Source organism: Bubalus bubalis, chromosome 9 (genome assembly GCF_019923935.1).
Source record: "Bubalus bubalis isolate 160015118507 breed Murrah chromosome 9, NDDB_SH_1, whole genome shotgun sequence".
NCBI classification, from domain to species: domain Eukaryota; kingdom Metazoa; phylum Chordata; class Mammalia; order Artiodactyla; family Bovidae; genus Bubalus; species Bubalus bubalis.
Window position 1 is genome coordinate 67,001,789 of NC_059165.1, and position 13,100 is coordinate 67,014,888.

Genomic DNA, 13,100 nt, shown 5'->3' on the forward strand with positions numbered 1-13,100 from the left:
TGTGTCCGACTCTTTGCAACCTCATGGACTGCAGCACGCCAGGCCTCCCTGTCCATCACCAACTACCGGAGTTTACTCAAACTCATGTCCATTGAGTCAGTGATGCCATCCAACCATCTCATTTTCTGTCGTCCCCTTCTCCTCCCGCCTTGAATCTTTCCCAGCATCAGGGTCTTTTCAAATGAGTCAGTTCTTTGCATCAGGTGGCCAAAGTATTGGAGTTTCAGCTTCAACATCAGTCCTTCTAATGAACACCCAGGACTGATCTCCTTTAGGATGGACTGGTTGGATCTCCTTGCAGTCCAAGGGACTCTCAAGAGTCTTCTCCAACACCACAGTTCAAAAGCATCAATTCTTCTGCGCTCAGCTTTCTTTATAGTCCAACTCTCACATTCATACATGACTACTGGAAAAACCATAGCCTTGACTAGATGGACCTTTGTTGGCAAAGTAATGTCTCTGCTTTTTAACATGCTGTCTAGGTTGGTCATAACTTTCCTTCCAAGGAATAAGTGTCTTTTAATTTCATGGCTGCAGTCACCATCTGCAGTGATTTTGGAACCCCAAAAAATAAAATCTGTCACTGTTTTCATTGTTTCCCCATCTATTTGCCATGAAGTGGTGGGACAGGATGCCATGATCCTAGTTTTCTGAATGTTGAGCTTGAAGCCAACTTTTTCACTCTCCTCTTTCACTGTACAGCAAAGTAAAGTCAGCTATATATAGACATATATCCCCTCTTTTTTGGATTTCCTTCCCATTTTTGGTCACTGCAGAGCATTGAGTAGAGCTTCCTGTGCTATGTAGTAGGTTCTCATTAGTTATCTATTGTATACATAGTATCAACAGTGTATACCTGTCAATCCCAACCTCCCAGTCCACCCCACCCTCCAGTAGGTGGCTGGCTTTTGATCCAGGGCCTTTAAAAGAATTCTGTCCTCTGTCCCAGGAGAGTCTGATATGTCTATTAGCTTGATCTCATCATTTAAACCACACTGATCCTTCCCTGCCTTACTTTTCTGTGTATCCTTTTCAACAAGTACTAGGAGAAATGGGTTAAAGCCTGTTATGAGGCATCTACCCATTATTTCCTTGTCTTTCTAACACTATTTCCTTTATGTGACAGCTTGATGTCTTTAATATCCTTGGTACTTTTAAGTGCCTGACAGTTATCTTTCTGTGTGTTCCCTTTAAGCCTCTACATGCACAGATATCCCCTGGAGAATTGTTGGGCTTGATTGTTTTACTTTAATTTTGCCTCAAAAATGGAAGCCCTTTTGGGGGGCTGTAGATTCATACCTTTCTTCACCTGAGGAAAGTTTTCTTCTGTTACATTGTGGAATATGGTTCTGTTTGGGAACACCAGTGCTCTGTCTTATCTGTTTTTCCCCTCTGCCTTCTGGCATGATTGATCAAACTAGTGGCCACTTTGAATCGCCGTAATGTTGATTCTGATCTGTACCACATATGATGATAGTTTTGCTGTCATTAACTGACAGGCTTTGCTCTGCCAGCCTTCTTTTGATCTGAGTCTCTCATCTTACTTAGCATTTCGTCTTTCATCTTTTTTCTATAAAATCATTGACTTCTTTCTTTTCTTTGAGATTATACAGAACGTTTGTCTTCTGTTTCCTGGAGTAGATCTCTGGGCCACATATGTCCCTGTCTTCTGTTCATGCCAACAACTTAAACAGTCCCTTAAGGGCTTCCCTGGTGGCTCAGTGGTTAAAAATCCACCTGCCAATGCAGGAGACATGGGTTTAGTCCCTGGTCTGGGAAGACCCCACATGCTTCGGAGCAACTAAGTCTGTGCGTCACAACTATTGAGCCTGTGCTCTAGAGCCCGTGTTCCACAGCAAGAGAAGCCACTCCAGTGAGAAGTCTGTGCTCCACAACTGAGCAGCACCCACTCTCCACAACTAGAGAAAGCCTGCTCACAACAACAAAGACTCAGAACAACCGAAAGTAAATAAATAAAATTATATATATTAGAAAAAACAGAACAGCCCCTTCAGGTATGGCTGTATCCAGCTTCTGACCAGAGCTTGGGGACTGCTTTGGGACACCTCCCTGTGGTCTGCAGAATAATGGCCCTAAAGATGTTCCTGTCTGGTCCCAGGATCTGTGGACGTGTCACCTCACACAGAAGAGGGGACTTGGCAGGAAGGATTAAGTTAAGGCCCCTGAGATGGGGATGATCCTGGATTTCCTGGGGGCCCAGTGTCATCACAGGGTCCTTTTAAGAGGGAGGTGGGAGGGACAGAGGCAGAGAGAGATGGGAGATGCTGGGCTGCTGATTGTGATGGAGGGAGGGGCTGTGAGCCAAGGATGTGGGCATCTCTAGAAGCTGGAAAAGGAGGTAGCTAGTGCTTCCCAGGAGCCTCTGGAGGGACCAGCCCTGCCCACACCTGGATTTAGTCCTGTAAGGCCTCTGACCTCCAGGGCTGTGTCATTGTAAACATTGGGGAAAAAAAAAAGTGAAAGTGAAGTCACTCAGTTGTGTCCAACTCTTTGCAATCCCGTGGACTGTAGCCTACCAGGCTCCTCCATCCATGAGATTTTCCAGCAAGAATACTGGAGTGGGTTGCCATTTCTTTCTCCAGGAGATCTTCCCGACCCAGGGATTGAACCCAGGTCTCCTGCATTGTAGGCAGAGGCTTTAACCATCTGAGTGCATTGGAACAAGAAACTAAAGCCCTGGATTGCAGGAAGTACCCCCATGCTTGGGGAAAGGTGAGTCTGGCTCTTGCCCTAAGCCGAGGCAGGGAGAAGCTTCCTTAGCTGCACAAAGCTCCCTCACCCCCTGAATACGCCCTCCCATTAGGCGGCCCTCAGAGGCCAGGCCAGCTGAGGGGTCTCTCATAGGCCCTGGAAGTTGCCTCCAGCTCTGCACAATCATTGTTACAGGGCAACAGGCTCCCGGCTGTGCCCTCGCCCTATTCTGCAGATCCGGGTGTGTACTGGGCTGTGGGCTGGATGCTAGAGGCTGGTGCGGGGGTGGGGCATCATTTGACCTTGCAGACTGGACATTGAGGGACCGGCCAAGCGGCGGGGAGTGTGGAGAACCGGGGACCATGGGGGCCATTGGCCAGCCAGCAGCATCCATCTCCCAGGCCAATCAGCGCTCCCCGGCAGATCCATGTGGGTCGATGCAAAATTAATTAGAGTAATCAACTCGGCCGCAGCATGGAGAGCAGCCACACAGGTTTAGGCCACTAATTGGTGGGAGCTGACAGTGTGTCCCCTGTGTTTTCAAGGTATTAACACTCCTCCCCTCTCCATAGATTAATTACCTTTTTGCATCTTGTTCTTCATTCGTTGATCCTGAACCGGTCCTTCCTGGGGAGGAGGAATGGAGGTGGTGGGAGAGGGAGCAGCATAGTGGACTCTGGGCTCCCCCTGTCCCTTCCCCAAATGTGGGGAGAGACTGAGGCCCAGAAGGTAGCAGAAGGCTTAATGCAAGACAGAAAGTGAAGCCCCTGAGAACCAACCAGGCCTCGAGGCGGTGGCCTGCAGCCCTGTTGGATGTGGGACTCAATGGGGACAGTGTCCACATATCCATCTGTCCATCTGGTCATCCATCCATGCGTATGGTCATCCATCCATCCACCCCCCCACCCATCCATCCATCCACCATCCATCCATCCATCCATCCACTATCCATTCATCCATCATCCATCCACCATCCACCCATCCACCATCCACCCAGCCATCCACCCAGCCATCCACCCATCCATCCATCTATCATCCATTCATCCATCCACCCATCCATCCACCATGCATCCATCCATCCACCCATCCATCCATCTATCATCCACCCATCCATCCATCTACCATCCATCCACCATCCATCCATCCACTGCTCATACATTAATCATCCCTCTATCCATTCTTTCATCCATCCACCCAACAATAGACTTATTCATTCCTTCATCCATCCACTCAATCACCTAGTTATCCATTCATTCATCATTCATTCATTCATCCCCCCAAATATCCCTCATCCATCCACAGACTCACCCACCCATTCATTTATCTATCCATCCATTCATCCACCATTTATAATGTGTTCTTGTATCCATCCATCCATCTGCCCATCCATCCATTCATCTATTAATATATCATCCATCATCCATCCATAGGCCCATCCATTCTTCCATCTATCCATAGACTCATCCATCTATCCACTCATCCTTATATGCACCATCTATTATATGATTTTCTATCTATCCATCCATTCATCTACTAATACATCACCCATTATCCATCCATAGGCCCATCCATTCATTCATGCATCCATAGACTCATCAATCCATTCATTCATCTACCCAGCCAGCCAGTCAGGCTTACCTTTCACCATCTATAATATGCTCTTATATCCATCCATCCATCCACCCATCTGTCCATTCACCCATTCATCTATTAATACATCACCCATCATCCATCCTTAGGCCCATAGATTTATCTGTCATCCATCATCCATCATCCCCCTATCTTTCCATCTGTCCAGTCCTCCATCTACCCAACCATTTCTTGCCATATTGATGTCAACACTTATTCACATAACCTAGTCTGCCTACATGAGAGAAGGCAATGGCACCCCACTCCAGTACTCTTGCCTGGAAAATCCTATGGATGGAGGAGCCTGGTGGGCTGCAGTCCACGGGGTCACTAAGAGTCAGACACGACTGAGCGACTTCACTTTCACTTTTCACTTTCATGCATTGGAGAAGGAAATGGCAACCCACTCCAGTGTTCTTGCCTGGAGAATCCCAGGGATGACGGAGCCTGGTGGGCTGCCATCTATGGAGTCGCACAGTCGGACACGACTGAAGCAACTTAGCAGCAGCAGCAGCATCAGTCTGCCTACATATTCACTTGCCGATCATGGCTTCATTCATTCCTTCATCCATCCATCCTCCTACCACCTAGACATTCATCCATTCCACTGTATACCTGTGAGCTCCCTTCCCCATCCTGTCACAAGGTCACATTTAATTGACTGCCTATGTGCCAGGCCCTGTTCTAAGACCTTCCCGTATTTTCTCTCATCTAGCCTCCACCACCCTTCTATGCTTTGAGCCGTCTATACACTCACCTGTGTCCCCATCCATATGTCTGCCTCCCCATCTACCCATCAGCATTTAGCTGGCCCTTCAGTGCAGGGGTGACTCAGAGCTAGGAAGGGACCCTCAGTCCTCTGCCCAGGGAAGGATGAGACTCAAAGACCCGGAGATGGAATCTGAGTGGTGGGTGTGAGGTAGAGGAGACGAGGTGGATGTTTCAACCAGGAAAGAGTCTTCAGATCTGGGCTCAGGAAGATGCTCTGGTCTTGGGGACAATGGCACACCAGCAGTATATTTTATTTCTTTTTTCTCCTTTTCTTTTTTTGTATGTGCCATGTGGCTTGTTGGACTTAGCTTCCCAACCAGGGATGGAACCCGTGCCCCTTGTGGTGAAAGCATGGATAACCACTGGACAGCCAGGGAAGTCCCAATACATTTAAAATTCTGAGCATGTTACTTTATTATATGCAGTGGCAAATGATATTTTCAGCCACGGCAGATAGAGCAGAGCAAAAAGACCATCATCTCAGTCCCTTCCCAAGGGACATGCATTACTGGTGTCAGGGGTCTCTTTGCAGACACAGGCTGGGGTTGTGCAAGCGTGTGTCACCCACACATGTCTTGGCTGATGCTCTCTTACTGCACGATTTTCCCTGGACCCCTGGTTCACACGGGCAATTAGAGATTTGCAGTGTCTAGACTGAGAAGCCTCCTTTCTAAGGTTGTTCAGGTTTATTTTGGTTCTTGGCAGCAGCCCACCCTGATGCAATGGGCAAAAACCACAGTGAGGAAATTCCCATAAGAGGAAATGCAAATAACCAATAACATGAAAAACCAGAATTCACGAATTAGAACCACAGCGTTCCGATGTGGTAGGATTCTGTTCACATAACGAGTGGTCATTTGTTAAAATGCATCAAACTACAGACCAAGATCTGTGCATTTCACTGCAAATACATTTTACCTCATTTTTTCTCCGTTAAAAATGTTTTTGTATTGTGGTAAAATCTACATGACTTAAAACTCACCATCTTAACCATTTTTGAGCGCACAGCTCAGTGGCATTAAGCACATTCACATTGTCATGCAACCATCCCCACCATCATCTTCCCCCACCATCATCTTCCCAAACTGAAGCTCTGCTCCCATGAAACACTGACTCTTCCTACCCTCCCCCAGTCCCTGGCACCACCATCTACTTCGGTCTCTGTGGATCTGACTCCTCCAGGGACCTCCTGTGAGTGGAATCAGCTTTCTGTGTCTGCTTCTCTCACTGAGCATCACGTCCTCAAGGTTCACCCAGGTTGTAGCAGGTGTCAGAATCTCTATCCTTTCTAAGGCTGAGTAATATTCCACTGCACAGTTGGACCACATTGTGTTTGTCCAACATCCATCAGCGGACACTTACATTGTTCCCACCTATGGCTCCTGTGAATCCTGCTGCTGTGAATATGTGTGTACTTGTTTCAGTTGATGCTAAGTCACTTCAGTCGTGTCCGACTCTGTGCGACCCCAGAGACGGCAGCCCACCCATCCCTGTGATTCTCCAGGCAAGAACACTGGAGTGGGTTGCCATTTCCTTCTCCAATGCATGAAAGTGAAAGTGAAGTCATGCAGTTGTGTCCGACTCTTAGCGACCCCATGGACTGCAGCCTACCAGGCTCCTCTGTCCATAGGATTTTCCAGGCAGGAGTACTGGAGTGGGGTGCCATTGCCCAGTAGCTCTTTCCAATTCTTTTGGGTGTATACCTAGAAGTGAAATTACTGATCAGTATACAAATAACTGAAAAGTATACCTCAACATTTCAAGGGTTAAAAAATAACAATTCCCATGGCTGGCGTAGATGATGGCAAATGTACCTGCTGGGACGCAACTAAAGGATGTGCATTTGGTAATGTTACTTTGGAGATAATTTGAGAAAATGTATCATCAGGGTCTTAATATTTGTCTCATGGTCTCTGACAAGTAACTCCTTTACACTGAGAGTGTCCTGAAGGAAAACTCCACGGTGTGTTCAAGTGTCTAAATTCAAGGATGCCCACAGCTGTCCTGTCTCCAACAGAAAAAAGATGGGAGCCATCTAAGTGTTCAAAACAAGACAATTTGCTCAACAAATGATGATACGGCTGCCCTCGTTGTCCAGTGGTTAGGAATCCACCTGCCAGTGCAGCGGACACAGGTTTGATCCCTGCTCCAGGGAGATTCCATATGCAGAGGAACAATTAAGCCCATGCACCACGGCAGGAGAAGCCACTGCAATGACAAGCCCAATCAGTGCAACCAGAGAGTCGCCCCAAGTTGCTGAAACTAGAGAAAACTCACCTGCAGCAACAAAGACCCAACACAGCCAAAAATAAATAAATCTTTAATGAACAAATATATGATGATATATCTGTGTCCCAGTATTTAAGATGACGACTGCTGAGTATTTACTTAGGAAAACACTCACATACTCTTGTAAACTGACAAGAGAGCAGTGTCTTGGATGAACTACACACAGGAAGAAAAGATTCCCATCAACAGGAAAAAGGGTGAAAGGTCACACACAAATGTTTCAGGGCAGATGCTCTAACAGTAGGAAGAGGTGTGAGTGTTCTCGGGTCCATCCATGTAACAAAGTCGCACAAACTGGATGGCTTAAAGCAACAGTATTTATTCTCTCCCGGTTCTGGAGGCCTGACTCCGAGATCCTGGTGTCAGAGGGCTGATTCCTTTTGGAGGTTCTGCAGGAAAAACCCAGCCTCTTTCCCCAGCTCCTGGTGTTGCTGGCAGCCCTTGTCTTATGGCTGCATAACTCCAGTCTCTGCTCCTCCTCTTCACATCACCTTATTCCTTGTATGTTTCTCTGTCTTTTTCTGTCACACCCTAAATCCAGAATGATGTCATCTCAAGACTCTTTCTTTTTTTTTAGCATCACACATCTTTTCAATAACAAGGTAGAATCTGGGGTTAGTTTGTGTAGCCAAGACTGGCTCATCAGCCTCTGGTGTGCTCAAGCTTCTGGTCCTTGGAGTGTATAGAGGGTTTGGTGTGTCTATGCGGGGTTACTGGGGCCTTGCTGAAATGCCTGTACACCTCTCAGCCCTGGGGAGGACCAGAGAGGAAGACAGGGCCACAGCCCATGGGAGAGTCCAGGGCCAGCTGGCCAAAGGTGAGGATATTGCCCCGGCCTTGAGGATGCAACTCTGGGCACAGAGCACACATCTTCAGTTTGGGCACCTCCTAGACACACACATCATTGGCTGCAGCCCCCATGACCACAGCTATCTTGTCTGTCCAGCCCAAAAACTTCATCTTCTCTATCATCTGGAAAAGGGACCAAGGTGGACGGCTGGTGCAGCTCACAATCTCTTCAGTACAACTTGACTGAAAATGGAGGTGCTTGGTCTGGCCTGTTCAGCTTGACCAGCAGCCTTTGATAGGCGTGCTAGCTCTTGGGCTCCTTGCAACGAACCTTTTGGTCCTTGTTATGGTGGATGTCAACCCCCATGACGGCACTTCCTCAGTCAGGTCTGGAAAGCATCTCAAGACCCTAACTCATTACATCCGCAAAGACCCTATTTCCAAAAAAGGTCCCATTCTGAGGTTGCAGTGAACATGAATTTGGGTGGGGGGCGACAATGCTATATTCAATTTGTGACAGATGGATGGGACGACTTTTCTTTCATTTTTTCTCCCTTTTATCATGATTGTCTTAAATGACTAAGCGCCGAAAAATTGATGCTTTTGAACTGTGGTGCTAGAGAAGACTCTTGAGAGTCCCTTGGACTGCAAGAAGATCAAACCAGTCAATTCTAAAGGAAATCAATCCACTGAAAGGACTGATGCTGAAGCTGAAGCTCCAATAATTCGGCCACCTGATGCAAAGAGCTGACTCACTGGAAAAGACCCTGATGCTGGGAAACAATGAAGGCAGGAGGAGAACGGGACAACAGAGGATGAGCTGGTTGGATGGCATCACCAACTCAATGGACATGAGTTTGAGCAAACTCCAGGAGATAGTGAAGGACAGAGAAGCCTGGCATGCTGCAGTCCCTGGGGTCACAAAGAGTTGAACAGGACTGAATGACTGAACAACAAATGAAAATAAAGCCTATGTTATTTTAATAATATGAAATGATATCTCAGGGAGTTCCCTAGTGGCCAGTGGCTAGGATTCAGAGCTTTCACTGCCAGGGCCCAGGTTCCATCCCCGGTCAGTGAACTGAAATCCTGCAAGCCATGCAGTGTGGCCAAAAAAAAAAAAAGAAAGAAAGAAAAAAAAAAACCTATATCACAGATTTGATGTTCTATTGAAACAGAGTTGAGGAATGGATTGTGACTTCTGGGCAAATGGGTGTCCAGATGAAGATTGGTTTTCTGGGGTGATGGCTGGTCTTTGTAGTACTTTTGATTTCTGCACTTAATAAGCCCCTAAGTATGGAACCTCACTGGAGAAGGCGATGGCACCCCACTCCAGTGTTCTTGCCTGGAGAATCCCAGGGACGGGGGAGCCTGGTGAGCTGCTGTCTAAGGGGTCGCACAGAGTCAGACCACGACAAGTGACTTAGCAGCAGCATGGAACCTCACTTCTGACTTTGGGTCTACACTGTTTGCCGCTTCCCTCACTGTCACTTCTCAGCACATGCAGATACATCTCCCCTTGAACTCGCAGCCTGGAAGCAGGAACTGAAATTTTGTCTTGATTGTTGGTGACTAAGAGTCACGAGGACCTGAGTGAGTCTCTTTTGGACAAACATGCCTGTGTGTTCATGTTGGGATATTATGGGTACCACATTTGTGTTCTGGAGACTGAGCAGGTCCTTCCCCATTTTGGGCTCCTGTCTCGTGTCCAACCTCCCTCTCGTACCATTTCAGGCCCAGCCACTGCTTCTGTTCCTCTCCCAGCTGAGCCAGAACTCAGAAGTTTGGCTGAGTCCCTTTTCCATTCCAAGCCTCAGCATTTATCTCTCTGAAATGGGGATGGACAGCAGGACCCACCTCTGACAGGCCACCTTGAGGAGTCTGCATCTGATCATAAGAGCAATAGGGAGTCAGTGAGGGTCTTAGCAGGAGAGTGGCACAAGCTCATTGGCATGTCAGTCCCTCCAGCTGCTGTGAGCAGAAGGGTGTAGGTAGAGGGAACTGCTGGGCAGAGTGCCCATGGTGGGGTCCATCCACCAGCTATGGGGACGTTGACCCCCCAGCTCCGCAGGCCAGCACGCCAGCCGGGGCCTCTGAGGGAAGGAGCAAGCTCTGCCCTTCAGGTCACCCCAGGAGCGAGTGCCCCAGGAGGCTTCTTCATTTAGTCCTGTTTCTGTGTAAGGATTTGTTATCCTGCGGGCCTGAGGGAGTCAAGTTGACAGAGAGAGAGACATGTGAACTGCCGCTCTCTGGGTGTCTCTCAGCGCCTTTCTGTCCCCACCCCTCCCCCTTCTCTCTGTTTCTGTCGCTGTCTCTGGATCCCCCCAGACCCTCCGGCCCTCCCACACTGGGAATTTATGAAATGGCTTTAGCGGGATGGTGGCCAAGTGTCTGCCCAGAGGACCCGGTGGTCTCATCCGCTCCTGTCCAGCTGGAAAGGGGAGGTGGACACCTGAAACCACCATCCTGGTGTCTACGTGTGGGCAGCCAAGGCAGGAAGCCCTGGGAGAGCCCCCAACCCAGGACACTCGACACCCTTGACTCTGGCTTCCTGAGGGCCCCTGCTGACTCTCACCACCCGTGGCTCTGGGGGACCTCTTCAACACGGGCAGGCCACCAGCACAGAAGACAAGGTCAGAGGGTCCACCGCACGCATGCAAGTGTTCACACGTGTCTATACAGACCACACCAACATCCACACCGGGGCACAGGCTGGCTGGATGTCTACACCAGCCACTGGCCAGCAGACACACTGATGCTCCCACGCAGATGTGGGCACATGTGCACCCTCAGCTGCGCACATGTAACGGCACACACACACATGCGCATGCGCTCAGTCCATCCCCCATCCCACTCCACTGCTTCCCGCCCTCCCCGTCTCCTTCCCTGCCCGCTTCGATCAGGGCTACAGCTCCTGCAAACACCACACCGTGAGGGAAGGCATCGATCTGTGCGATCGAGCCTTGGGAGGGATGCAGTGGCCAGGCCTGGCTGGGCTGGGGGCTTCCAGAAGCCCGGTCACACTATCCCCAAGGAACTGGTTACTTGGGTCTCCCGGCCCAGCCCCTACCTCTGAGGGGAGTGTCTAAGCCCCATATTAGGTGCTTAATAAATGCTCCGGAGATCGGCCAGGCCTGCAGAGCCTGTCTCCCCAACTAGGGTCCCCAGATAAAATCAGGAGACCCAGTCACATGTGAGTTCTGCTGAACAGTGACTATTTAGTATAAGTGGGTCCTGGGTGCAGAGTGCTGATGACGACTGCGGGGATCCAGGCCCCCATCCTCAGATGCCCTGGAGGGGCCTCCCCGCACCCACCCCAGCGTGTGGGGAGCTGGAAGGCACAGCCCCTGTGGTCCCCTGCAGCCAGGACATGCCTGCAGGCAAGAGTATATTAAAACTTGCACGAAAAATGTATTTGTTGCTTCTCTGAAATTCAAATCTCACCAGAGATTTGTGTTTTTTTTCCCTCTCTAGCTGACACTCTGGCTGACAGACTCCTGTTCCACTTCCCAGATCCTCCCCTGATCAAGATACTTCTCTGTGCTGTGCTGTGCTAAGTTGCTTCAGTTGTGTCCAACTCTTTGCGACCCTGTGGACTGTAGCCCATCAGGTCCTCTGTCCATGGGACTCTCCAGGCAAGAATACTGGAGTGGGTTGCTATACCCTCCTCCAGGGGATCTTCCCAACCCAGGGATCAAACCCATATCTCTTATGTCTCCTGCATCGGCAGGTGGGTTCTTTACCACTAGCACCACCTGAAAAGCCCCAAGATACTCCTACAGGAGGAGAAACTGAGGTTGGGCAGGGGCAGCAGAGGGAGGAAGGATTTATTAGAATGACATGTAGACAATATGGGCAGAGGGGCAGAGAGGCCATGAGACCCATGGCCTTAAGGGGCAAGGACAGAGCTGGACAAGCACAGCCCAGGACCAGGCCAGAAGCAGGGTTTCAATCGGGAAATTCAGAGAGGGGCAGTCAAGGAAGGCTGCCTGGAGGAGGGGGCACTGGAGCTGGAGGTGGAAAGAAGTTGGAGTTGACCACTGGTGGGTTGGACCTGTGGGCCAGATTAACCCCAGCTGCACAAGCATCTGCTGCACCTTCCTCGACTCCCCCACCCTCTCCCAGAGGAAGGAGAAGTTCTATGCACCAGCATTGGCTGCTCACATCCATATCGTCCTTCTCCCTTTTCAGTGGCCCCTATTTCCATCCCCAGGGATTAAGGCTGGGTGGTCCTGTGACTTTAATGATTCAATCCAAGCCTTGAAATGCTTCAGGGACCATGAGGGATGTGCCTCCTTCCCTCTCCCTCTCTCTCCTTTCCTTTTTCTCTGTCTCTCTCCCACTGAGCTTGAAGGAGGGAAGAGGCTTCTGGCCATCATCTTTGGGATTTTGGTAACCAAGCTGTACTGCTGGATCAAGCCTTACCTGCAACTGCTGTCTTTGACTTTCAGCTCGTAGATCCACTCCACAGTTCTATTATTGGTGCCCCTGGAACCCAGCTTCCTATTCCTCACACCCACAAGCATCTGCCTGCTGAGAAAACCCTGCTCATCACAGGGAATGGGAGTCACTTTCTGAAATTCACCTCCACATTGCAGACAGAGCCCTGAGGTTCCAAAGGGTTGAGAACTCAGTCAGGGCCCCACTAAGAGGAAGATTCAAACATGCACGAGGCAGGGAAAGGACGGGGAGCTGATGGGTCTGCTCATTTGTAGCACAGACCCCCACCCTGTAAAGGACAAGGGTCCAAACAGATGGGGCATGATGTACCAGGCCCCATGATGATCTCCAGGAATGCAGATCACGGCCAGAATGGGATTTTCCCATGGAGATCTCATGGCTTTTACAGGAGGGGAACTTGTTCAAATTTGAACAAACCATCTGCAGACGAAGGACATTCAACCAGGGCC

The 13,100-nt window shown here is 49.5% G+C and overlaps 1 pseudogene; it reads right to left on the reverse strand.

Moving 5' to 3' along the window:
* Positions 1–8,043: 8,043 nt before the first annotated feature.
* Positions 8,044–8,725, reverse strand: LOC112587121 (annotated as a pseudogene).
* Positions 8,726–13,100: the final 4,375 nt, after the last annotated feature.